Here is a 25,644-nt window from a genome sequence, read left to right on the forward strand (position 1 = left end):
ACAATTCTTGGATGAGGCTTTTTGGTCCAAAGACCTTGAGAAAGAAGGAAATACAGATTTATGGGAAAGGGACCTGGAAAATCTCAAACAGACACATCTTTATTGCAACCGTCTGAGTCTGTGGGAGAGAGAACAGGGCCCAGAAGGATCAGCTCTGAATTTACTCCAACTCTAGACTTCACTCCCTTCTTTCCAAGCTCCCCACTCAGGCCAACATTTTAATCTTTCAATCTCTCTCCCTCCCTCATCATCCCCTGTTTATTCACCTTTTCCATTCCCTCGTCTCATTTTCTCATTCTTTCTGATTGCCCCGCTCTCTCGCACTCATATCCCCTCGCGTATCATCTTTCTGTTGGAGCCTGCACTCATGGCCTCCTTCCAAGAGCAGCAGGTTTGAATCAGCTCCAGTTGAAAATGAAGGCAGGAGGTGGGGGTGGAGTGAGGCCAGGAGGGGAATAGCCACTTTCTGATGGCCAATGTACAGTAAGCACAGCCCTCCACCCTGCCTCCAGGCTGGTCCCTGCTGTCGCTGTCTCTCTGCCCGGACCCCCCTCCACACACAGGTATGTACAAGAGAAGACCTAATAATCCCCTGCAGGGAAGAGGCCCCCGTCCCCAATAAGGCAGCTGGTTTCCATTAGATGTTCCAAGCCCTATAAATATTCTCTTTTCTCACTTATCTCTTATTATTTTTCCTTTCCCTTTCTCATGTTCCCGCCTCTGGATTCCCTCCTGGGAGGAGGCCTAAATTAAAACGGGAAGGCTTGCCAAGCTTTGCATTAACCATCCTGTTATGCCCCAGGCCCCTGGTTGAGCACAGCCCAGAAAATAGCTTCTTGTTTGTCCAGTTTGCTGCTCCCCACACCGAAAGCCGACATGCTCCCAGGAAGCAGGAAGGGTTGAGCTGAGCCTGAGCTGGAGGGTGTGGCCAGAACCATCTCACCTGCGTGCTCTGGGTTGTGTTCCTGGCTAAGCCTGTTGAGTCCTCTGTCAAGCTTGTCTTGTCCATAGCAGTGGATACTGTACAGTGTCTTGGGCACAGCTCTGGAGGGCAACACTCTGGGGTTCAGATCTCAGGTCCTTTGTTCACAGAGAATCTGACCTCAGGCAAGTTACACAACCTTTCTCATTTGTACAATTGTGCTGATAACACCCACCTCAAAGGACGGTTAAGAGGATGAAAATGAGGTAACTAATGGGAAAACATTTAGCTCAAGGTCTGCAGGTAGCAGATGTTGGTGCTCTTCTCTTGCCCCTCCCTGTAGGATTTACTGTTGGAAAACCTGCCCTCCTCCTCCACCAGCCTCCCACACCTTGCAAACAGTTAACTGAGCAATTACAGAATTTAATTAACTGAGCAACCACAGACTCCGAATACCCAAGGGCCTGACTTGGGGAGCATACAAATGTTTACTTTTTGTTCTCTCTCCTCCAGCCTATTTTAAGATAAAGAAAGAGGCAGAGAAAGAGTGAATATAAAATCCCTAAATTAGAACAACATTTACAATTTTTAGTACTTCTTATAAACTAGGCAGCAAGAAGCTATGTCATTGTTGAGCCAGTGACCCCAGAGCAAAAGTTCCTCCAGGGGTGGGGGAGAGGGAGGAACTTAAGCACCTCATCCTAAACTGAGGCAATTAAGAATACAGCTACTGGGTTCAGACTCTCTCTGGACCTGGACTCAAGCTCCAACTCTTCCTAGCTACTGGGCTCAAACAAGTTACTGACCTCACTGTGCTTCTTTTCCTCATCGTAAATGAGGCTAACAATAGTACCGTCAGAGGCATTTGAACCAGAGAAACTCCATCTTGAAGAGGAGCTGGGTAAAATGAGGCTGAGACCTACTGGGCTGCATTCCCAGACAGTTAAGGCATTCCGTGTCACAGGATGAGATAGGAGGTCTGCACAAGATACAGGTCATGAAGATCTTGCTGATAAAACAGCTTGTAGTAAAGAAGACTTCCAAAACCCACCAAAACCACGATGGCGATGAGAGTGACCTCTGGTCGTCCTCACTGCTACGCTCCCACCAGAGCCATGACAGTTTACAAATGCCAAGGTGTAGTCAGGAAATTATGGGGAGGCATGAATAATCCACCCCTTGTTTAGCATATAATCAAGAAATAACTATAAAAATGGGCAACCAGCAGCCTTCAGGTCTCCTCTGTCTATGGAGTAGCCATTCTTTTATTCCTTTACTTTCCTAATAAACTTGCCTTCACTTTACTGTATGTACTCGCCCCGAATTGTTTCTTGAGCGAGATCCAAGTACCCTCTCTTGGGGTCTGGATCAGGACCCCTTTCTGGTAACAGTACTACTGACTTTATAGGGTTGCTACAAAGACTGAATAAGCTAATATAGTTCACCAACTTTGAATAGTGCCTGGCAGAGTAAGTATGCAGCACATGTTAGTCATCCTTCCCATTCGGTCAATCAGTCCTAGTTTCGTATAGCCTTGCTCCTCCATCATGGCCATTCCCAAACTGACCCATGTGCATGGACAATAATACAGCTGGGATTTGCTCCTCCCACCTCTGCATGCTCCTCGGAAGAATTCTAGCCACTTTGGTGGCTCTGCGTAAATTCCAATCCTCACCGTGGAACAAACTCTGGAACCTCCTTAACTAACTGGCCTTCCCATGAGGGATGAACCTTTGGGAGGCCATGCACTGTGCGTAGGAGGGATGTCTTTCCTGTGCCCTAGACACCCACAACCCATCATCCTCATGGCCTTCCTGAAACCAGAGCCTTCGTCTGGGAGTGCAGCCCATGACAAGCAACAGACATGATCAGCACAAACAGAGCCAAAAATCTTCAGACTGTTTCAGGGAAACTGCAGTGCTTGTCTGCCCTCTCTGCCTGTCTTTTGGGCTGAGAGTGAATGGAGGGTACTGTCCTCCCAATACAGAGGCAGGTATAGCACAGAATCCCAAGACCTTAAGTCCACAGAATTGAATCCCCTGTCCTCTGCACATGAGCCAATCTAGGCTAATGGCACTTCATAAAATGACTATTTTCTGTATTTCTTGTTAATTTCTTTGCCATATAAGTCAGCCTTGTCATACACTGTGGAGTCCAGCTAGACCTGGTTCTGTCACTTCCTCAGTGATGGACGTTGGTCAAGTTTTTTTAACCTCTCTGAACCTCCATTCATTAACCTATAAAATGGGGCTAACAAGCTTACAGCTTTAAAGATATATCTCATCTTCCTCAATAGACTTTAGCCATGGATATTCACTTTTATGACTACTTATTCTGCCATTTTACTACAATTTGATTCCACTTCCTTTTATTCTATCCTTAGTGCAGTCAGAAAACAGCCGGTCACCATCATTCCTATATGTAACTACCTTCCAGAGACCTGGAAACAGTTTATAAATCATTCTTCAGCCTCTGAACTTTAGGCTAAATAATGTCAATTTCTTTAATCTTCATCCCAAGATCCTATCTGAAAATCTTGAGTAATTTTATTTTTGTCTTCTGGTCTCTCTAAAAATTAACACATCAGATTTCAGTGCCTAAACGTGAATATATTATTGTAACAAGGGCCTGATAAAAATTTGGGCTGTTTAATTCATCTAATTCCTCCTCAGCTTGGGGTGCCCACTAGTATCCTCCCTATCTTTTATTTTTGCATATAAATGTTGGATCACTCAAACATGAAACAGAGAAGAAAGGCCAGTGTTTATTCCTTTAAGAAGGCAGTCGTGCAACTTGTTAAACTTTATCCCATTTGCTGGGGTAAGGGAGAAAAAAAAAAGAGAGACAGGGAGCTACCGAAAGGGACTCTGAAGGAAATCATTAGAGTAAGGAGAAAAGCTCTTAAGAGATGTTTTTTGCCCTCTGAACTTTTCTTGCTCAATTCTTTTCTCCCATGGTGACAGTGCAGCTAATATAAGTCTGTGCTCCACTGGGCCCCTGCTGAGCCAGGCTAGGGTAGGACAGGAAATCACCACTCAGAAAATAAATGACCTGTCCCAGAGTCTTTTGTTAATGAGTCCAGGGCATAATAAATCAAGGTGACCCAGTCTCAAGAAACACAAGCCTGTTTAAAAACAAAAAAAAAACCAAACCCCGAAGCCCCAGAGGTGAAGAGGAGGAGAAGGGAGAGAGGGGACCGCAGGCAGTCCTTATAAATCACACCCAAACGAAACTAGTGCAGATGTTTTCCAGTTTCAGGCCCACTCAAGAGACAGAGAATAGACGCATGTGGACGTGAATGGAAAGAGCTATCTGTTTTGAGGGAAGACAGGAGACGGCCAGCTCAGTGGATGGGGCCCCTCCTGTCACTCAGTGTCTCAGGCATTTAGTGGCACCGTCTGCAAGCTCCTTTTTAATGTTCTTCAGGCTGTCATGGTCCACTCTGCTTTTTCACCTCTCTGGGGTCTCCCTGTAATCAGCATGGCAGGAGTGTCTGAAGAAGAGTGAATGCCTAAATCCCCTTGGTGGAGAGAACCAAGAGCCTCTTGTCAAACGTGGGTCCCAGCTTTCTACAGTAGCAGGCCCCTGTAAAAAGAGAGGTGTGGGCAGGTAAATCATGGGAGGGTCTTCACTTATCAAGTATATTGGAAGCTCTCTGAGGGTGATATCTAACAAGACAATAGAAAACAAAAATGTCAGGCTGGAAATAAATATTCCATTACATGGTAGAGAAATAAGGGGCTGTAGATCTAGGGTGAGGTATAATATGAGACTCAGTTACTTGCAGAGGGCTTCATGGGGAACCAAAATATCCTAGTGAAATGGGTGTCACTGGCCGTGTTTTACAAATGAAGAAACTGAGGCAAAAAGACGGAATAACAATATAGGCATTTCTAATGTACTTTACAGTTTGTAAAGGGTTTTCACAAACATTATTTCATTTGGACACTGCCCGGATAGTAGGCTGTTCTTCTTTTGTTATAGATGAGGAAATCTGGGATAAGAAAGACTTTTAAAACTTACAGAGCAAGACTCCATCTCAAAAACAAACAAACAAACAAAAAACTTCTCCAGGTTACACAGCCAACATGTGCAGGAACTCGGGCCCACACCCAACTCTTAATTCTAAAACTGTTGTTTTTTTCTGTTCAACCACAGCTATTTAATATTTGCCAGGGTTCTATGATGGGCTATAGGCTGATAGAAAAGGATGCTGAAAAGGAGGATAAACTTTAGCAAAGGTCTATTATTGCCTAGTTTTTTGTTGTTGTGGTGGTGGTGGTGATTTGTTTGTTTGTTTGTTTTTTAGTCCTCTTTACCATGCTTTAATGTTTAATGTTTAGTAGCAGCTGGTAGGTAGATGAGTGGACAAGAGGAAACTGCAGCCGAAGATTTTTTTACCATTGTTCCATGATGTAAAAACCCATCATTCAGTTATTTCCCTCCTTCCTTATAAGCACGGCCTTCTCTGCTCATTCTCTTTTATTAGCCATCATTTTTAAAGAAGTAGCAACACAACACAGCTTTTTAAAAAATTATTTCCTATGCTGAATTCAACTCCATCATATACCACCACAAGTTAATATAACATATTATATTTTTCAAAATTCTTTCATGTCTGTTACCTTCTCTGAACCTCTTAATCGGGATTGTAATTTACCTTGAAGAAACTGAGACCAGGGTGACTTGCCCATGATCTCTCCACAAGTTAGAAAGTAGATCCGTCCTCCTTTCCTGGACTGCCTCCAAAACAACACAAGGAGGGAGACACGGTTTTCCATGTTGGTTTTCTTCATATTACACTAGTTCTGCAGTAAGACAGATATCACCTTCTCCCACCAGGACTCTCCATGAACTATTTATGTCAGCTCTTCTTCCTTTTGAAATAAAATAATGAGCATTAGTCTCGAATCCAAATAGGAGGCCAAGCATTTGCCCATCCACACAATGTCCTCAACCACAATAGGAAGAGGCCACAGCAGGCTGCCTAAAATAAACCAGAATAAACCCATAGCTTTTAATTGCCCAGAACCTAGATCTGTAGAACAGCAGACACACCCATGAAAATTACGACTGTTCCAAGTATTTTAAGTCAAATAGTAGCCTTCTACCAAGCCAGACTGTGGCTTTAGGTTTCCCTTCCTTGTTTTTTGTTTGTTTTTTGTTTTTCGGTTTTGGTTTTTACTTTGTTTTCCGTTTTGGTTCTGCTCTGTGAGTCCAAATCTTTCATATTCAGATGTTGACTCTCAGCTGGGTGCCCAGAAGCAAGACTCCCAGTATGTGAGCATTCCAATGAATTCTGCCATGTCAGTCTTCTATCATGAAAGTCAGTCATTCATTCCACAAATGTTCTCAAATTCCTACTATGTACCAGTGACTGTGTTAAGTACTGAAGAAGATTGAAACTTATGTTTTATACTAGCCTTGCCATTAACTAGCAGAGAGACCTTAGGCAAGACCTTCCCTCTTTATGGACATTCCTGCCTCTGTAAAATGAAAGTATGGCTTGTTTGGTCTCCGGGTCCTTTCTAACCCTGCTGCTCTACAGTTCATGGGAATCTGTGTTGATGAAGTAGGCTTGGGTACAGCACCTAAAAAGAAGAATGTCCTTTTGATATACTAGTGCAAATAACTGGCAAAGGAGGAGGTAGAAATGGAGATTATATTTTCCAAGGAAATCAGATTGCAGATTGTAAGTGTGGCTACTGAGTTTTTAAATTCCATTTTATAGGTCACCAAAAAATTCTCAAATACAAGTATGCGTGTCAGCTCATGCATAATATTTTTCACTCTTTTGTTTTAACTAACATTGTTTTGTATATACATTCTGTGTATCAAAAAGTGCAGTCTCCTCTTTTTTTTTTCTTCTATTTTTTTGAGACAGAGTCTCGCTCTATCACCCAGGCTGGAGTGCTGTGGTACAATCACTGCTCACTGCAGCATCAACTTTCTGGGCTCAAAGGATCCTCCCATCTCACCCTCCTATTTAGCTGAGACTACAGGTATGTGCCACCACATTCGAGTAATTTTTTTTTTTTTTTGGAGACACAGAGTCTCACTATGTTGCCCAGGCCAGTCTTGAACTCCTGGGCTCAAGCCATCCTCCCACCTCGGCCTCCCAAAGTGCTGAGATTATAGGCAAGAGCCACAGCACCCAGCCTTTTATTTATTTATTTATTTATTTATTTATTTATTTATTTTTGATAATAATAAAATAATTTTTTCACTAACTTATATAAGTTTGTTTATATTTTCATTTCTTTCATTATTATTGGGCTGATCTGTTTTCTATGTGTTGAGTAATTTTCTGTATTCCCCTGTTTGAAGAGTTTATTCATGTCTTTTGACCTCGTGTTTAGTAATGTTTGAAAAACATGTTAAGGTTTATGTAGACCAAATTCTTAAGCACTGCTGATATTAGGGATCCCCAAATATGAATACATTCATCATGAGGGTGGTGGGGAGTTTTGTCTTTGTTCATTGAAGTATTCAAAGCACTTAAAATAATGGCAGGTACACAGTAAAGGAGGTGCTCAATACATGATTATTAATATGTTACTACATTATCATTAATATTTATGAGATACTTACAACATGTTGGGACAAATATGAGCACTTCAAATTTGCATTGGATAATGAGAAGAAAATAAGGTCAAAATAGCAAGGAAAAATAAGTTGTTTCTCACTTTAGAATTTTAAAAAATCTACACAAGGTGAAGAAGGCAAGGTAAGAAGCTGCTAAGGAGTCCCTTGAAGTAATGGCTGGACACTGCCAAAACAAGACACAGGTATTGGACTGTGCTGTGCATATGAATATGTCAGACTAACTGCAATATTATCCCAAGACGAATTTAATTCAAGTAACAAACATTTTCGGCCAGGTGCGGTGGCTCACGCCTGTAATCCCAGCACTTTGGGAGGCCGAGACGGGAGGATCCCGAGGTCAGGAGATGGAGACCATCCTGGCTAACATGGTGAAAACGCGTCTCTACTAAAAATACAAAAAAAAATTAGCCGGGCGTGGTGGCGGAAGCCTGCAGTCCCAGCTACTTGAGGTTGAGGCAGAAGAATGGCAGGAACCTGGGAGGCGGAGCTTACTACTATATGCAGGGACTGAGCTAGCCACAATATACATATTAGTGTATACAACACAGTCCCCACCCTGGGCAACATGGCGAAACCCCAACTCCACAAAAAAATACAAAAATAAGCCAGGAATGGTGGGTGTCGCATGCCTGTAGTCCCAGCTACCTGTGGTCTGAGGCTGAGGGATCGCTTGAGCCGGGGAAGTCAAGGATGCAGTGAGCTAAGATCACACCACTGCATTCCAGCCTGGGTAACAAAGTGAGACACTGTTTCAAAACAAAAAGCAAATGCACAAACAAAAAACAGTCCCCATGTATCCATACGATGGAAAAGCATTCATCAAGGAAAAAGACTGAACTACTGATACACACGACAACATGGATAAACCTCAAAAACCGCATGCTAAGTGAAAAGTGAGATAGCAAAAAAATACATAGTGTATGATTCCACTTACATGAAATGTCCAGACAAATCTTTAGAAAAGAATCTACAGACTTACATGAAATGTTCAGACAAATTTATAGTAGATCAGTGGTTGCCCAGGGCTGGGAGTGGGAATGGGGTGACTGCAAATGAGTGTGAGGGATCTCTTCCAGCTGATGAATTATTTTAACACTAGATTGTGGTAATGGTTGCACAACTCTAAATTTACTGCAACACCATTGAATTGTACATTTAAAATGAGTGGATTCTATGGTATGTAAATTATACCTCAATAAAACTGTTTAATTAAAAAAAAAAAAGAGTGACAAACATGATCTGTGCACCCTCAAAGCAAAGCAAAATCCCCAGAGCAGATGGACAAATAGAATACTGTCTGTTAAGGGCTGCCATTGGGATGAGCTCAGGGGCCAACAGGAGCACTGGGACACCTAATCCAATCTAGGGGCTTAGGGGAAGTTTCCCAAACAAGATGGTATTCCAGGCAGAATAAATGGGAAGTGAGAGAGCAGGAAAGGCACCACAGTAAGTCAGTGACAATAGTATTCACGTCCTGGGACGTGATGCTGAAGCCAATGGCCACCTTGATTTGAGTTTACCAGGTTTCAGAAGAAGTTAAACACTGAAAATACTTTGTATATTAATTATAACTACCATTTATGAAGCATCTTGCCATGAGTCAAGAACTTTACATTCAGTAACAACAATCCTGCAAGACGGGATTACAAATAAAGAAATTAAGGCAAAGAGAGGCTACGTATGAAATACATACTTAGTATGAAATAACAGAGCTGGCATTCAGACACAGGCCTGAGTCTGAAACTATGCTTTTCCCATCCCATTGTCTGCTTTTACCACCACACAGACACATAACTATTATGGGATATGAAATTAATTAATTAATGGCCTCTGCTGAGAAGAATGTAGGTTTTGCTGATGTACTCTAAAGAATTCATAGAATCCATCTGCAAAGAGTTTTGCAAATGCAGTTTGACAGGGTCTCAGAACCATGGCCTTTGTAATTTATCTCTGTCCCTAGCACACTGCTCTGTAAACAGCAAGCAGGCATTTGAAATGTGCCATCCGTAGCTTAGGATGTGCGAGTAAAATTCAGTATTCTTGATTTGAGATAAATTAAAGGACATTTAACTTCTAACTCTTCTTCCTGAAGAGTTAGCAAATTCTGGAAGGACACAGGAATCCAGTCTAGCACAAAGGTCTAATAAAAAAAAATCCTCGTTAAATGCCTTTCAATAATCATTTTAAATGATCACAAAAAGTGCTTAAGATGATATGGTCAAAACAAACATTATTTCTTTAAAACTGTATTGTCTCTCTTTGAGATTTTTTGAGAATTGCTCCTTCCCCTCATCTTTGGCCCAAGTGGCCCAAGTGTATCTACCCTTTATGGGAAAATTGTGAGTCTGCTTGGGTGAGGCAAAGACACACATTCCTCTCTTGAAAGAACAGACTTGCATTCCTATGAGTAAAATAAATTAGGCCCAGTTTCTCTGTCCATTAATTATGTGGAATAAACAACCTTCTCCTGTTCAGAGAGAAGCACAGGAGACCAGCACAAATTTCCTCCACAGGCTCAGGGGAAAGATCACTTGATCATTCAGGAGAACGCCTGTGGTCTGGGAGGACTCAGAGAATTGGAACAGGCCCGGCTCTGCTGCCAGATGTTTCTAAGAAATCCAGTAATGAAGACAATCCCATGATATGATCCACAGAGGATTGCTGCTTTGCGGGGAGAGGGGGCTAGAATTGCAGAAGAGCAACAGAGTGAGAAGGAATTTGCATCCAGCTCTGACCCTGGGGAATATCCCAATCTTCAACCCTGAAGCAGCATATGGAGTCTAGGAAGCGTATGGGGCCAGGTACTTACATTACTTTAGAGTCTTTGAATATGCCAGGAACTTCAGGGGCTCAGGGGAGAGGATGCGGGGGCAGTAGGAATAAAGTAATCCATGGCCTCTGATGGTCTATAGCTAAATTGAATCTGCTGGGATTTGCAAGAGAATAGAATATTATCATCAAGAATCTAAAAGACAAGAGGAAAAATACGGCAAATGAGAGAGAGAGTTGAAAATGTGTTTGTGGTTTTTGCCTTTACACACTTGTGACTGATACTGCTATTCATTATTTCATTATCCCCATCTCCTAAGACATCCTCAATTTTATTATAGGCTGTAGCAATACACCCAGTTAAAACAGCCGCTTCCCAGATGCCTTTGCACAGTAGAGAGGTCACATGATCCACTTCTGGCCAATGAGAGGTAAGCAAAAGTCGCTAAGACAGGATTTATTATAGAAAACCCACAGGGATTTGGCCTTTGCTCTTTGCCCTTAACTTCTCTTCCTGATTGGATTGTGGCCAGAATAGCCGCCATCTTTGGAGCATGAGAAGGGACACTGAATGCTAGTCTGGCAAGCCAAAATATGAAAGCAATCTAGATCCTTGATGGGTCCCAGCAAACACTGCACACCTCTGAACTGGTATCTCTACTTTTTATTACATGATACATATCTTGTTTAAGCTACTGTTGCTTGGTCTTTGTTGCATGTAGTTAAGCGTAACCCTCTGATAGCAATCTGAATTCGGTTAAATTTAACAATAATTACCTATACTGTGCCAGGCACTGTGCTAGATTTGGGAATGCAAAGATGAAGAAGATATAACCCCCTACCCTCAAAAAGTTTACAATCAACTGAATGCAAGAAGATAAGCAACCCATTACAGTGCGGTTTTTGTTTAAAGTGTTATGGAAACAAAATAATTATGAATATTAACAAGGAAGAAAATGCACTGGGGTAAATTCTATGGAATTTATCTCAGTACATCCTCACACCTTACGACACGCGCATATGTGGGCAAATCCCATTAACCCACTGAATATTCACAATTCATATTACTGATATAATCTGCCAAATCCTAGAGCCGCAGTTATTTTATTCTCCTGTAAGTACCACTTTACGCTTGTTTATTTTCGCTGGTGGGGTCAGAGGACCTCCATGTTTCCTAAGTAAATTTCTCAAACCCTTGTCAATTCCTTATACACAGAGAAACCCCAAGAAATCCGTGGAAAAATAAACTCAATCTCCAAGAGTAGTAGTAACAAGGGACAGTCTGGTCTGAAGCACACCCTGAGTTGAATGCCAGAGTGCAGTAGCAGCATTTTAACCCAACAGTAGCACCTACTTCAACAACTCTTTTCTTTGCCTGTCTCCCTTGTTTTCTGTTACTCTCTCCCTCTGTGTCTGTCCTGCTTGCCCTGTTTATCTTCTGCCTCATCATCCCTCTCTAGTATCCTCGATGGTATCTAATGCTCCCATTTTCTCACACTCCGTCACTTTCTCTCTTATTCAACCATGAATTGAGAATTTAAAATTTGTTGAAGCTTATTTGCTGCACGAATTCGTTGAGATCTTTATTCAAGATTTTAGTTTTTGAGGTTGATGATTAGATTGATACTTCTCAAAGACAAAAATAAGTTGCCTATTTTTTTTGAAGTAATACATTTACCTATTTAAAACTTAGAAAGTTTGAAAGGAAATAGGTAAAAATATCTCCTTCACATCTGTCTCTCAGCCACTCTTTTGCTCAAGACAACTAACATTGCTAGTTTTTTGTGTATCCTTGCAGAGCTATTTTATATATACAAGTAAATGCATATCACTATTTACCCACTTTGTCCTGCAAAAGATGGCATACTCTATGCACTATTTTGTACTTTGCCTTTTTTCACTTCATATATTTTTAAAATCTTTCTGTCAGTACATAAAAAGAATTCTCATTCTGTTTTAAGCTGAAAAATGTTTTCTTGTATAAATGTATCATAATTTAACTAGTCACCTATTGATGGACACTTAAGTTGTTGCCAGTCTTTTATTATTTAAAATAACACTGCAATGAATTTTATCATTCATGCATCATTTAACAGATGAGAGTGTATTTTAAGATAAATCCCTAGAAGAGAGCCAAATGCTTTGTTCATTTGTAATTATAATAAATTTTGCTATATTTTCTTTCTTAACATATACTATTTTACAGTCCCACTTACAGTATATGGGGGTGCCTATTTCCCTAAGCCTTCACCAACACAGTTTGTCAAGCTTTTTTGACTTTGCCAATTTAATCGGTGAAAAATGGTTTGTCAATATATTTTTAATTAGTTTATTTTGTTGTGAATGAGGCTGTTCATCTTTCACACGTTTCATAGCTATTAGTATATTCTTTTCTGTTAAATCTTTATTAATATTTATTCTTTCTTCTATTGGGTTGGTAGGGCTCTTTAAATTGATATTTTCCAGTTTTTTATTTATTAGGAAAATTAATCATTTGTCTGTGATACAAGATGCCATGATTCACATTTTTTTCCCTAGTGTATCATGTGTCTTTTACTCTGGATTTTTTTTTTTTTTTTTTTTTTTTTTTAGAAACAAGGTCTTCTGTCATCCAGGCTGGAGTGCAGTGGCATAATCATAGCTCACTGCAGCCTCAAACTCCTGGGCTCAAGCAATTCTCCTGCCTTAGCCTCCCAGTAACTGGGACTACAGGCACATGACACCACATCTAGCTATTCTTTTTTCTTCTTTTTTTCTTTCTTTCTTATTTATTTATTTATTTTTTAGAGCTAGTGTCTTCCTATGTTGGCCAGGCTAGTCTTGAACTCCTGGGCTCAAGCTGTCCTCCTGCCTCAACCTCACAAACTGCTGAGATTACAGGCCACCAAGGATTTTTACCTTGCAGAGATGTTTCTTTTATATTTAGTCAAATTTATTCATCTTTTCATTCTGATTTCTAGGTTTTGTTTTATACTTAGAAAGACCTTCTGATAGGAGAGATGTTCTTTGATATCTTCTAATTATACATTATCTTGAATGTCAATCAACATTTGTTTTTCTTATATGATTGCAAGTTAGCAAATGATCAGGTATCAATGCTGATGTTGTGGGGAGAGGGAGGTGTGTGGCAGTAAGAATCTGGATTCAAATCCTTTTCCCTCCCAGTTGTGTCACCAGGCAAGAGCACTTGTCCTTATTCTGCTGTACACCCCAGCTATTTGTCTGCAGTAGGCAAATGAACATGCCCAAAGTGCCACAGGTCAGGTGTATGTGAAACGAGAATGCTAAAATACTTTAATGACATGTGTGCATGAATATTTTAATTTTTTTACCTCTGCATAGCATAGCATTGTGTCTTCTGCTAGACAGCTAGGTGCTGCCTGTCTCCATCATGTCATTGTTATTGTTTGCCCTCATAGGTACTAATTATGACATGGGAGATATAGCAAAATTCATTATAGCTTTTTAAAAATCTCCCAGTGTAGTGCAGTGAGAAAGGGGAGGGAGAGTCACTCAGTCAACATGTATACTCCTTGACTGAGCAGTGTTTGAGTGGGCACCAAGCTTAGACATGTGTGTAGGGAGGCAATTATAACTAGTTATAGCCATCCTGCCTCTTCTGTCCTCCTCTCTTCCCCAGCCTTAGCCCCCCAGCCTCATGGGGCCCAGAGTCCTCCTTCAGATGAGGCCAGTGTCCCAGGCAACTACCTGACGTGGGAAAAGCTGCTGTCCTAGAGATCAGAAAGAACCCACCAGTCAGCAACAGCAATTCTGATGATGTCAGCTTCTAAGTTTTCAGAAGCGACAGCCTCTGGTGTTCTTACAGCATCAGAAGAGCAGAAAAGCTGGCCACTTATGAACCCACACATTGTTACAGCGCATCTCGGCTTTCTGCCAAGGAGCACCACTCAGGCTTTAAAGATTTGTCCTTTGATTTTACTTTTTAGGGCATCTTGAGACAATGTTCTGCCTACACAAAATTCTAAACTGAGAGGAGTGGCCCAGAAGCTCTACTAACATGGAATCATATGTGGTAGGCCACTCTAAGGATATTATCCTCAATCATTAGATCTCTCTGGGCTTAAGTTCTAGGCAGGTGGATGGTGGAGATATGGGAATATGTGGTAGGTCACTCTAAGGATATTATCCTCAATCATTAGATCTCTCAGGGCTTAGGCTCTACGCAGGTGGATGGTGGAGATACGAGAGGTTCAGAAGAATAGACTGAGGGGTAGCCACAGGGATCAGAATAAATTTGAGTGCCAGGAGGACAGATCACCTCAAGTCATGGACTGTATCACGGACATAGAATCTTGATGTAGAGTTAGAAATGGGGGCTGAAGGATAGAGGAAGGTTTTTGAAGTTGGGAGACTCAGGAAAGCTAAGCAGGAGGCTGTGTCTGAATGGGTAACTTATATCTAGGAGAAATTGTACAGATAGATCCCTCTGATGTCCTCTGAGTTAAGATTCAGATGGTTTGAAGACAGTTTCTACCTGAAACCATGGTGGCAACTTGAGGCTTGAGCACAAGAAGAGACCAAGGGCCATACGAGAAATGGCTTATTTGCTCCCACTTCATCTGGCCACCTTTCTTTAGCAGGCCATCCCTACTCTAAGTTTTAGACTGAAAGGTAAAGTTAATCAGCCAGCAGGAAAGGAAAGAATGGCCATTCATTCATTTAACCACTGTTCACTGAACCTTATGTGCCAGATACTGTTAAGGTGCCAGGGGTATAGCAGTGAACAAGACAAAGTCCTTGCTCTCAGAGTATCCATATTCTAGTGTGAGAGACAGATGATAAACAAGATGTATTACATTTATAATAAGATGATAAACAAGATATATATGTGTGTAACAGTGGCAATCATTGCTAATCAAGCTAGGGAAGAGGTTAGGTAGATAATTAAATGACGGAGGGAGGATGCTATTTTAGATAGGGTGGTCTAAGAATGACTTGGTGGTAATGATGTGACATTTGAGCAGAACTGGAATGAAGTGAGGGAGTGAGTTGTGCAAACATTGAGGGGAAGCGCTTCCAAGGCTAAGATAACAATAATGCCAGAGGCAGGAGTGTGCTGGGTGTGTGAGGTGCCACAAGGAGACCCCTGTGGCTGGAAATAGTGAGTGAGGGTGGCATCATAGGAGATAAGGTCACAGAGGTTGGGGCAAGCAGATGCATGATGTAGGTCACATGGGGTCTTGCAGAACGTAGTAAGGATTTAGGAATTTATTCTGAGATGAGAGGCCACTGGAAGATCACACGCTCATCAGATTATTAGAGGGCCTGGAAGCCACTATAATGCCTTGTGTGATTTTCCAGTGCTGGACTGACCTCCTAACCTGTGAACAGACTGTGCCCCCCACGCTCCCAATTACAGGGAAAACAGTTGTGCCCTTTCAACCACCAACTGTGCAGTTCTGGGCAAAAGACATAAACAAACACTGCAAATCTCAGGCCACTTGAGCAAAGCCTTCCTCATCTCTATGCTGGTGGCTACAATTGTGACCTTGTAGGTAGGGGCTGTGTTCGCCCCTACTTGAGTTGTACCATATGAACCAGTAAGTGGCTGCTGATAGAACATTCAGGAAACTGCTTCTATTTCCTCATCTCTGAATTCTTCCTCTCAACATCTCATAGACCAGGCCTCTGCTTAACAGAACCTAAAAGGAGACCTGCTAGGACCATTTTCTTCCACCTGGGACAAACTAACGGCAGATCTTCCCAAGTTTCTTCCTCACATAGGAAGTGAGACATCCCCCGCAACTCTCCATACGGTTAAAGAACAAGATTTGTCTAAAGCATTCATAGGTTCAGTCTGGAAAACTTCTCATAAGATTCAAACGCACTAGCAGACATGCCCACAGGAGGAACCCAGACCCCAGAAGCTGATTTATTTCACAGAAATCACCTTGAAGCCTTAAAAAATACAGGCAGTTTTGTTGTTTGTATGTTTTGTTTTTATCATAAATTTCTTAAACACACACACACCAAAGTCATAGTGTTGTTAAAGACTATTTAATAACCAGAAAGTTGTTCAAATGAAATAGCCTAGGCGAGGCTGTGGAGAAACAAGAATGCTTTTACACTGTTGGTGGAAGTGTAAATTACTTCAACCACTGTGGAAGACAGTTTGGTGATTCCTCGAGGTTCTAGAACCAGAAATACCATTTGACCCAGCAATCCCATTACTGGGTATATACCCAAAGGATTATAAATCATTCTACTATAAAGACACAAGCACACGTATGTTTACTGCTGCACTATTTACAATAGCAAAGACTTGGAGCCAACCCAAATGCCCATCAATGATAGACTGGATAAAGAAAATGTGCCATATATACACCATGGAATACTATGCAGCCATAAAAAAGAATGAGATCATGTCCTTTGCAGGGATATGGATGAAGCGGAAGCCATCATTCTCAGCAAACTAACACAGGGACAGAAAACCAAACACCACATGTTCTCACTCGTAAGTGGGAGTTGAACAATGAGAACACATGGACACAAGGAGGGGAACGTCACACAGCTGGGCCTGTTGAGGGGTGGGGGGCAAGGGGAGGAAGAGCATTAGGACAAATACCTAATGCATGCGGAGCTTAAAACCTAGATGATGGGTTGTTAGGTGCAGCAAACCACCAAGGCACATGTATACCTATGTAACAAACCTGCACGTTCTGCACATGTATCCCAGAACTTAAAGTAAAAAAAAAAAAAAGCATGTTCATATGATCATGTGTGTGTGCGTGCTTGTGCGTGTGTTCTAAGCATAGGCAAATATGCATAGACTCATGAAAGTGATAAGAATATGAGTGATTTTAATTTCATCTTTTTAATATATATTTTCAAATTTAAAACATTTTTAAAAATTCTTACTTTCCAAACAACTGGATATAATGTCAGAAACTTACAGTCTCAACCTCAGTCTTCCCATCAACCACTCTACAGGGAAGGGCCAGTATGTGATTCCAACAAATCCCCTTTGAATTAGAGCACATGTAGGTAGTAAACATTCATACATTGATCTCCTGAACCACTGACCGATGCCCCGCTTTTTTCAGGCACCTGCACATGGCTTAGAATCATTTACACACAGAAACACAGGATTGGAAAAGATTTCAGAAATGATCTTGCCCAACTGCCAGCTCAATACACAGCTCTCTCCACTGCATCCCTGACTGGGGCTCTTCTGTCCTCTGCTTCATCACTTCCCAGGCTGGAGACAACAGGGCAGTGAGACCCGTTACTGGTGGAGAATGGCCCCCATCTTGCAGAGAGGAAATATCTTACTCCCACCCACAGATCCTAGCCCCATATCTATGGTATTTCATAGCTTTAAGAACTCATCTCACAGGAAATAAAACAAGAATTGGAGGGTTTTTTTGGTTTTTGGTTGTTTTTTTTTTTTTGTCTTTTTTTGTTATTTTGTTTTGAAGACCTCTTTCAGTTTATTCTAGTTTCCTTTCCATGCTGTTTGGCCCACTCAGAGACTTGCCTTATTCTCTTTCTTTGTGTCTGAAGTTTCTTTCTCCCCTAGGCAAAGCACCATAAGCTAATTTGCTCCCACTTCATCTGGCCACCTTTCTTTAGCAGGCCATCCCTACTCTGATTTCCTACCCTATAGATAGCTGACTTTCTTTGTCTTTTCCCCTACTATTTCCATCGCTCTTTTTCCTTTCTTATTTAGAACTTCTTATTCTCATTCTGCTTCAGGGTCATATTAAAACAGTTGGAGACATTACAATATTATAACGACTCTCTGAATATGAATACAAATAAAAGCAGTATTTAATTATAAATCAAGTTTAGGATAGACCACATTTTTTTTCAGATATTCACAATAATGATTATTTCAATCCTTTTTAAAAAATGTTTTTATTGTGGTAAAATACACAGAGAGTGAAATTTACCATTTTAAGCTGTAAAATTCAGGGGCATTGAGTACATTCACAATGTGACAAAACCATCACTATCTAGTTCCAGAACTTTTTCATTGCTCCAAAGGGAAACCCCGTGCACACTAAGCAATCACTCCCCATTCCTCCCTCCCCCGACCCACTGGCAACAACTGAGCTGTGTACTGTCACTATGGGGATTTGCCATTTCCGAGTACTTCATATGAATAGAATCATACAATATGTGGCATTTTGTGTTTGGCCTCTTTCACTTAGAATAATGTTCTCAAGATTCAACTCTATCATTGCCTGTATTAGTACTTCATTCCTTTTTATGGCCAAATAATATTCTACTATATGTGTATGCCACATTTTGTTTATCCATTTATCAGTTGATGGTCATCTGAGTTTTTTTCATCTTTTGGCTATTACGAATAGTGCTACCACAAATATTTGTGTACAAGTTTTTGCTTGAACATTAATGTTATTTGTTGAGGTGTCAACTTTTCCTCCAAAAGCAAAGCTTGCTTATTTGTTTCTTGCTGGGAGCCTGGGTAGGTAGTGCCACTGCTTTGCTATTGTCCTAGGCAGTGTTTAGCCCGTCCACTGGTAACCTCAGTCTGTTTCCCTATTTCTTTCACTCTCTGCTTGCCTGCACAAATTTGCATGCATATATGGGTTCTCCCCTACTTAATTTGGAATTCATATTGGCAAGTGGATTTTCCCCCTCTTATAGAGGAGATTAAAAAAAATAAGTACAGTGAATGTGTCCAATTCAGAAAGGCCTTGGGCCTCAGTTCTCAGCTTCCCCTAAGAAGGCCTCTTTCCAGCTTGATTCCAGGAAGGCTGGCTCCAGGAGCTCAAGCCAGCAGAGGCCCTGCCTCGGGCCTCAGCTCATAAAGCCAAGGTGTGTCTGAGTCCCTTAACTCTGTCAGGCTTAGAACTTGAGCCTTCACTCACTGGCTGCTGTCAGAGTTCAGCGTTCCCTGCCAAGCCATCGGAAAGCTGGAGGCCAGAGGGAAAAGGCGAGAGGCATCAGATTTCCGCCTGCAGATGGGAATGGGACTGACACTCCCCACATAGGATTTCTCTGTGAGCAACCACAGGCATTATCAGTGTTCAGGATCACATCACAAAACACAGCCTGATCATCTTGCCTTCTCTTTTTCCTCCTCACAGAGATAAAGATGCATTGCTCCTTTTCCCTTTGCCTCCCGGCCTTTTCCTTTGTTTGCCCCTCTCTCCTTTCCTCCACAGCCCCGGCTTTCCCAGGTCTGTTTCTCTGTTGCTTTTTCCCCAAAGGCGCTCCTGTTTTCTCCTGTCCCTTTGATTCCTCCCCCTCCTTTCATCCTGCAAATCTTTCTCTGTCGACTCCCTGTCTCCTTGCCATTCTCGGTGTGCCTTTCGGATCTGTTTCCTTTGACACTGGTCCCAGGCCTGCTGCCAAGTTTCAGACCCATTAGTGAGGTGCCTTGCTGACTGAAACACAAATCAAGACTGATCCGGGTACAATTAGCAGCAGCTCACACCTCATCTGGAAAGCATTAGCCAGCACTGAGAGTGCAGGGAGGGAGGCACAGGGAAATATTGATGCCAAACAGAATAGATCTCCTACTTTTGGAGCGTGAAAGGATCCTGACCCAGTAGACATATAACTGAAAATAAGATACAAATAGATAATGCAAAGTTGAGAGGCATGTTAACTTACCTTGGCCACTCTTCAGCATCTACGCAAGCAACACAGGCACCTTAACACACAATTCAGGTGTATAAATATCATCCAGGAAAAGGGGTGTCTGATTCATTTAATCCAGATATTCTAACACTTGTGTGATCCAGGAGTCCTCTGCTCTCTTGCAAAATTCTATCTTGGTACTGTTTCTAAAAATTTAATGTACAAAAGAATCACCTGGCATTGAGCTAAAAATGCAGATTCTGATTGACTAGGACTGGAGAGGTGCCTGAGATTCTGCCTTTATATCAAGCTGATTGGTGAAGCACACTTTAAGGGTCTAGGACAATTTAAGACATTTAACTTTGGTCAAGTACCCTCCCAGTACCCTGACCTTCTTCTTTGGAGCACTCACAATTATAAGGAAGGATGAATGATATAATTAGCTGTTTGATGCCTATCTTCCCAACTCAGAGGCAAGCTGCCCAAAGGCAAGGACCAGGCCTGTCTGGCTCTCCTTTGTATCCTCAGTACTAGCCCAGTATGTTGCATATCGTAGGTGTTCAATAAATATTTCACAAGTGAATTTTCACAAGTGAATGAACCAGCTCAATCCCTAAGGCCCATCAAAAGTTACTCCTATTTCAGAGAGCCTTCCCAGTCCAGCCTCCCTTATCCATACCTGCCTGGTGGCATTTCATCATTTCCCCTGTGTCTTATCTTAGCCCCTCAAGTAGATCATTAGTTGCTTGAAACTGGGACTTTGTCTTCTGTGTTTCTGAACTTTTTTTAATGTCCTTTTTTCTCCCTTCCTCTCACTCCCCATCATAGTAAGGGCTTGCTCTAGCAGGCATTTAATGTTAGTTGATTGATTGAGAGACCCTAGGATGATGCCAAGTTCTATTTAGACTTCAATTATAATGCTCAAGGGGTGGCTGGATTTTGGCTTGGACAAAAGCCAAGATTTTATATGCCCCAGTGGAAAACCTTTAATACCACCTAACACATTGTGGGGTGGGAAGGCTAAGACATTATGTGTGTACAAAATCAAGCGATGTAATACCGTGAGGCTCCCAAGGCAGTTATAAATCAGGCCACTCCAGAGGGGTAACTGTGGGCTGTGGCCATTACTTCACTTCTGTTTTCTCAACTGAGAACGACGGCTCACGTCTGCCAAGCTTTACTTGCTGGGGTGGGGGCTGTTGTTCCCCAGGATTGGGCAGACCGTTTCTCTTGGAAAGACAGAAAACTGGCTCACAGAGTTCTGCCAAAGATAGGAGAACCTGGTCTTGTTTAGAACTCATCAAATGTCCTAACTATTTTTCAAACATTCAGGGCTGTGTGAAATGCAAGTGCTTTCGTCAAGCACTACCCCCATACCCCATAATATTAAAACATGCATATTTTAAGGGACATTTAATCCATATGCTTTTTATTTACTTACGCTTAAATCATCAAAAATAATTATTATGAAAACCTGTTTGACATCTGAGAAACTTTATGAGCATAATTTGGAAATTTAAAAATCTTGCTTTCAGGAAAAAAACAGAAAGTTGTGCTTTTCCAAAAACACATGGCTTTTAAAACAAAGAGATGTGAGGGCCTTTCTAGCATTCTAATTTCACAGGGCTTGAGGGGTTCAGCACCAGCACAGCACAAGCTCATATCCCTCATCTCTCCAGTGAATCGTAGATGGAAGTCTCAGGCATGGCAGGTTCAGGCTGCTGCACTTGATTTGATTCTGTGACCTTTTAATACCTGACAGTGACAAAACTTAATCTGTCTGCAGGCTCCCAAGCATATTTTACAAATACCCCAGATGCATGTTCAATGTGTATTTCTGCAAAGTGTGTGACTGTGGCCTGATTATCTTCTTAAGCAGATAAGACATAAATTCCAGGGTGTTAGAGACAACTTTTGAAGTTCAAAAGAAGTACCTGGCAATGAAAATCTACCACAATGCAGCTCAAGTATTTCATTCTGTGAAATAGACTTGCAATGATCTGATTGATCTCAGGGTGAGGCATGAGGCAGGAAATGTGGGATGTCCCATACTGTCTGTTAAGGCCCTGTCTGAAATTGTCCCTGAAAACTGAGAGCCACCACTTTGGTCTCTGAGTTGATTCACGCATAGGTGAAATTGTGTAACGGGTGGAGGGGGTGAGTTTCAAAGCAATCCTGATATGCACACATACACACATACATAATGTTTGTATAGAACTATCCTATATGAACACAATGAGTCCAGAGCAAGTGAGCAATAGAGAAGGTAAGAGATTCTGATGGAAGAAGAATTGCATTGTGCCTAAGCTCAATGCATGATTGTTGAATGGGAAGTGACTGCACGTTGCTGAGATAAGTAACAGGAAGTCTGGATCCATGACTTCCTAGCCCCAGACAATAGGCTCACCTCTTCCAAGGTATGGATATGAGGTTTGAGGTAAGAGGAGAACAAGAGGCAGCTGCAGGGCAGGGAGCAGTGGCTTAAGCAAGTGGTAGGAAGTGGCAGTGCAAGGAGGCCCACGTTCCCCAGGCCTCCCCACTGTCCTCCCTCCTCTGCTGCCTTGGAGCTCAGCCTGAAACGAGCAGAGCCCTGCCTGGACAGTGAGTCCCCAGTCATGATACTCAGCATCCGAGTTAACCATTCAGTGGAACTTCACTGAGGGCCTGTCAAGCGTGACACAGCCATTGTCTCAGAGCCACAGTGGTGGAGAACATTTCAGTCCCCAGCCTCACAGTTCACAGTCTGGCAAAGAACAACCAGCTTCCCTCCTGTCTGCCCTAGATTCAAGAGAGTGCCAAAGGAAACAACAGGACAGAAGGAGACATGAGGAAGAGATGGGACAGACAACACTCAACCCTGAGCAGACGTGAGGGGCAAAAGAAAAGGCAACATTAAGGACCCATTCAAGTTTCAAATCTCAGCATCCCAGAGGATGGTGAGGATACAGCAAAAATGGGGAGTGCAAAAGGAGAAAGGCAGTTGAATGTGAAGATAACAGGGTCTTTGGAGCCTACCTACTAAGTCTGGTGGGATAACCCTGTTAAATGGGAAGAGGGAGGCCTTTCTTGGTACATTTTAGGAGGGAAAAAATGGCTGCCTGGAAAGTTCATATACCAGCAGCAAAAAGAAGAGCAGAATGGGATGAGAGATTATGAAAGCCCTTCACGAGGAGGTTAAGTTCTGGTGGGGTGTGCCCATCAGAGACCAGCAGAGACAACTGGCTCTCCGGCCTGAGTTCGCCTACATCAGAACTAGCACATCTCTCTGTCTAATTTCTAATCACTGTAAATATGTTCAAAATGAAAGAAAAAAGTAATCTCCACCCCAATAAACTGGATCAGATGTGTGTGCTTCAGTGGGTAGTGGTAAATCTACATATGGAAAACTGTATTCAGAAACGCCTGACTACAGCACTTAAATTCTATGGCACACATGGAATGAATTGAGAAGATAGCCAAACTTACAAATATTCCACCCACACTGTGTAATATGGCATCCTGATGCGTTCGGGAAAGAGAAGAACAATGTGGTGGGACACCCCCTCCACGGCTAAACGTGGACACCTTGAGCATGGACCAGATTCTCCCTTTTTTTTTTTTTTTTTTTTTTTGAGATAGAATCTTGCTCTGTCACCTCGGCTAGAGTGCAGTGATGCGATCATGAATCACTGCAGCCTCAAACTCCTGGGCTAAATTGATGCTCCCATCTGAGCCTCCCAAGTACCTGGGACTACAGGCCTGTGCCACCATAATTGACTATTTTGTTTTGTGTTTTTTTTTTATTTTATTTTAGAGATGGGAACCTCATGATGTTATCCAGGCTGGTCTTGAATTTTTGGGCTCAAGCAATCCTCCTACCTCAGCCTTTGGAGTTGCTAGGATTACAGGTGTGAGCCATTATGTCCAGTGGACTAGATTCCTTATGAGATTTTCATATCACTAAGCATTTGGACAATCTCATCATTTTCTTTTTTTACCTTTTATTTTAGGTTTGGGGATACATGTGAAGGTTTGTTGTTATAGGTAAACTCACGTTACAGGGGTTCGTTATACAGATTATTTCATTACCCAGGTATTAAGCCCAATATCCAATAATTATTTTTATCTGCTCCTCTCCCTCTCCCATCCTCTACCCTCAAGTAGACCTGAGTGTCTATTGTTCCCTTCTTTGTGTTTATGAGTTCTCATAATTTAGCTCCCACTTGTAAGTTTGAACAGAACATACATCTGTTCCTGTGTTAGTTTGCTAAGGATAATAGCCTCCAGCTCCATCCACATTCCTGCAAAAGACATGATCTTGTTCTTTTTTATGGCTGCGTAGTATTCTATGAAGTATATGTACCACATTTTCTTTATATAATCTGTCATTGATGGGCATTTAGGTTGATTCCATGTATTTGCTATTGTAAATAGTGTTGCAATGAACATTCCTGTGCATGTGTCTTTATTATAGAATGATTTATGGTCCTCTGGGTATATACCCAGTAACGGGATTGCTGAGTCAAATGGTAGTTCTGCTTTTAGCTCTTTGAGGAATCGCCTTACTGCTCTCCACAATGATTGAACTAATTTACACTCCCACCAACAGTGTATACCTGTTACCTTTTCCCAGCAACCTCGACAGCATCTGTTTTTTGTTTTTTTTTTTGACTTTTTAATAATAGCCATCCTGACTGGTATGAGATGGTATCTCATTGCGGTTTTGATTTGCATTTCTCTAATGATCAGTGATATAGAGCTTTTTTTTCATATGCTTGTTGGCTGCATGTATGTCTTCTTTTGGAAAGTGTCTGTTCATGTCCTTGCCCACTTTTTTAATGGGGTTGTTTTTCTCTTGTAAATTTAAGTTTCTTATAGATGCTGTATATTAGACCTTTGTCGGATGTGTAGTTTGCAAATATTTTCTCCCATTCTGTAGGTTGTCTGTTTACTCTGTTCATAGTTTCCTTTGCTGTGCAGAAGCTCTTAAGTTTAATTATAACCCATTTGTTAATTTTTACTTTTGTCATGATTGCTTTTGGTGTCTTTGTCATGAAATCTTACTAATTCTTATGTCCAGGATGTTATTGCCTAGGTTGTCTTCCAGGGTTTTAATATTTTGGGTTTTACCTTTAGACTTTAATCCATCTTGAGTTCAATCTCATCATTTTCTGAAAAGAAATCATACACTATCCCCTCTGGCCATCTAGAATGCTTTGGAATATTCATTATTTTGAGGAGATAAATGTTCCAGATAACAAAGGGTTTATCTTGTTAAGTGACAAAACTTTTTTATTTCAATAATTTGGAATAAAATCTCTCCCAAAGTTATATATATTTTTCTTAATTTCTTAAAGGTGAATTTCACTTGAGGACTGCTCATTACAAACTCTGCTATAATAAGAGAAATACTAGACTATAAGTTCCATGAGAAGTGAGTGCATGCAGAAACTGGTGATCCAAATAAGGGCTGTAGTCTAGTTAATAGCACTATACCAATGTTAATTTTCTCACTTTGATAATAAACTTTACTTATGTAAGATTGTATAATTAGGGAAAGCTGTAGAAGGGTATATAGGAATTATTTCTGCAGCCTCTCATGAATCTAAAATTATTCAAAATAAAAAGTTAAAAAGAAATTTTCTGTTTCAGTTATCAAGTAGGTAAATAGGGGAAGGAAGGAAGGAAGGAAGGAAGGAAGGAAGGAAGGAAGGAAGGAAGGAAGGAAGGAGAGGGGAGGAGAAGGGAGGGGAGGGGAAGGGAGGAGAAGGGAGGGGAAGGGAGGGGAGGGGAGG

General features: G+C 41.6%; 1 long non-coding RNA gene across 1 annotated transcript; it reads left to right on the forward strand.

Annotated features, from left to right (window-relative positions):
• The first annotated feature begins 10,806 nt into the window (after window positions 1–10,806).
• Window positions 10,807–24,867, forward strand: LOC134809586 (uncharacterized). Its single transcript, XR_010155707.1, has 3 exons — window positions 10,807–10,948; window positions 14,245–14,330; window positions 22,653–24,867. It is a non-coding gene; the product is annotated as an uncharacterized LOC134809586 (long non-coding RNA).
• Window positions 24,868–25,644: the final 777 nt, after the last annotated feature.

Source organism: Pan troglodytes, chromosome 2 (assembly GCF_028858775.2).
Source record: "Pan troglodytes isolate AG18354 chromosome 2, NHGRI_mPanTro3-v2.0_pri, whole genome shotgun sequence".
NCBI lineage: Eukaryota > Metazoa > Chordata > Mammalia > Primates > Hominidae > Pan > Pan troglodytes.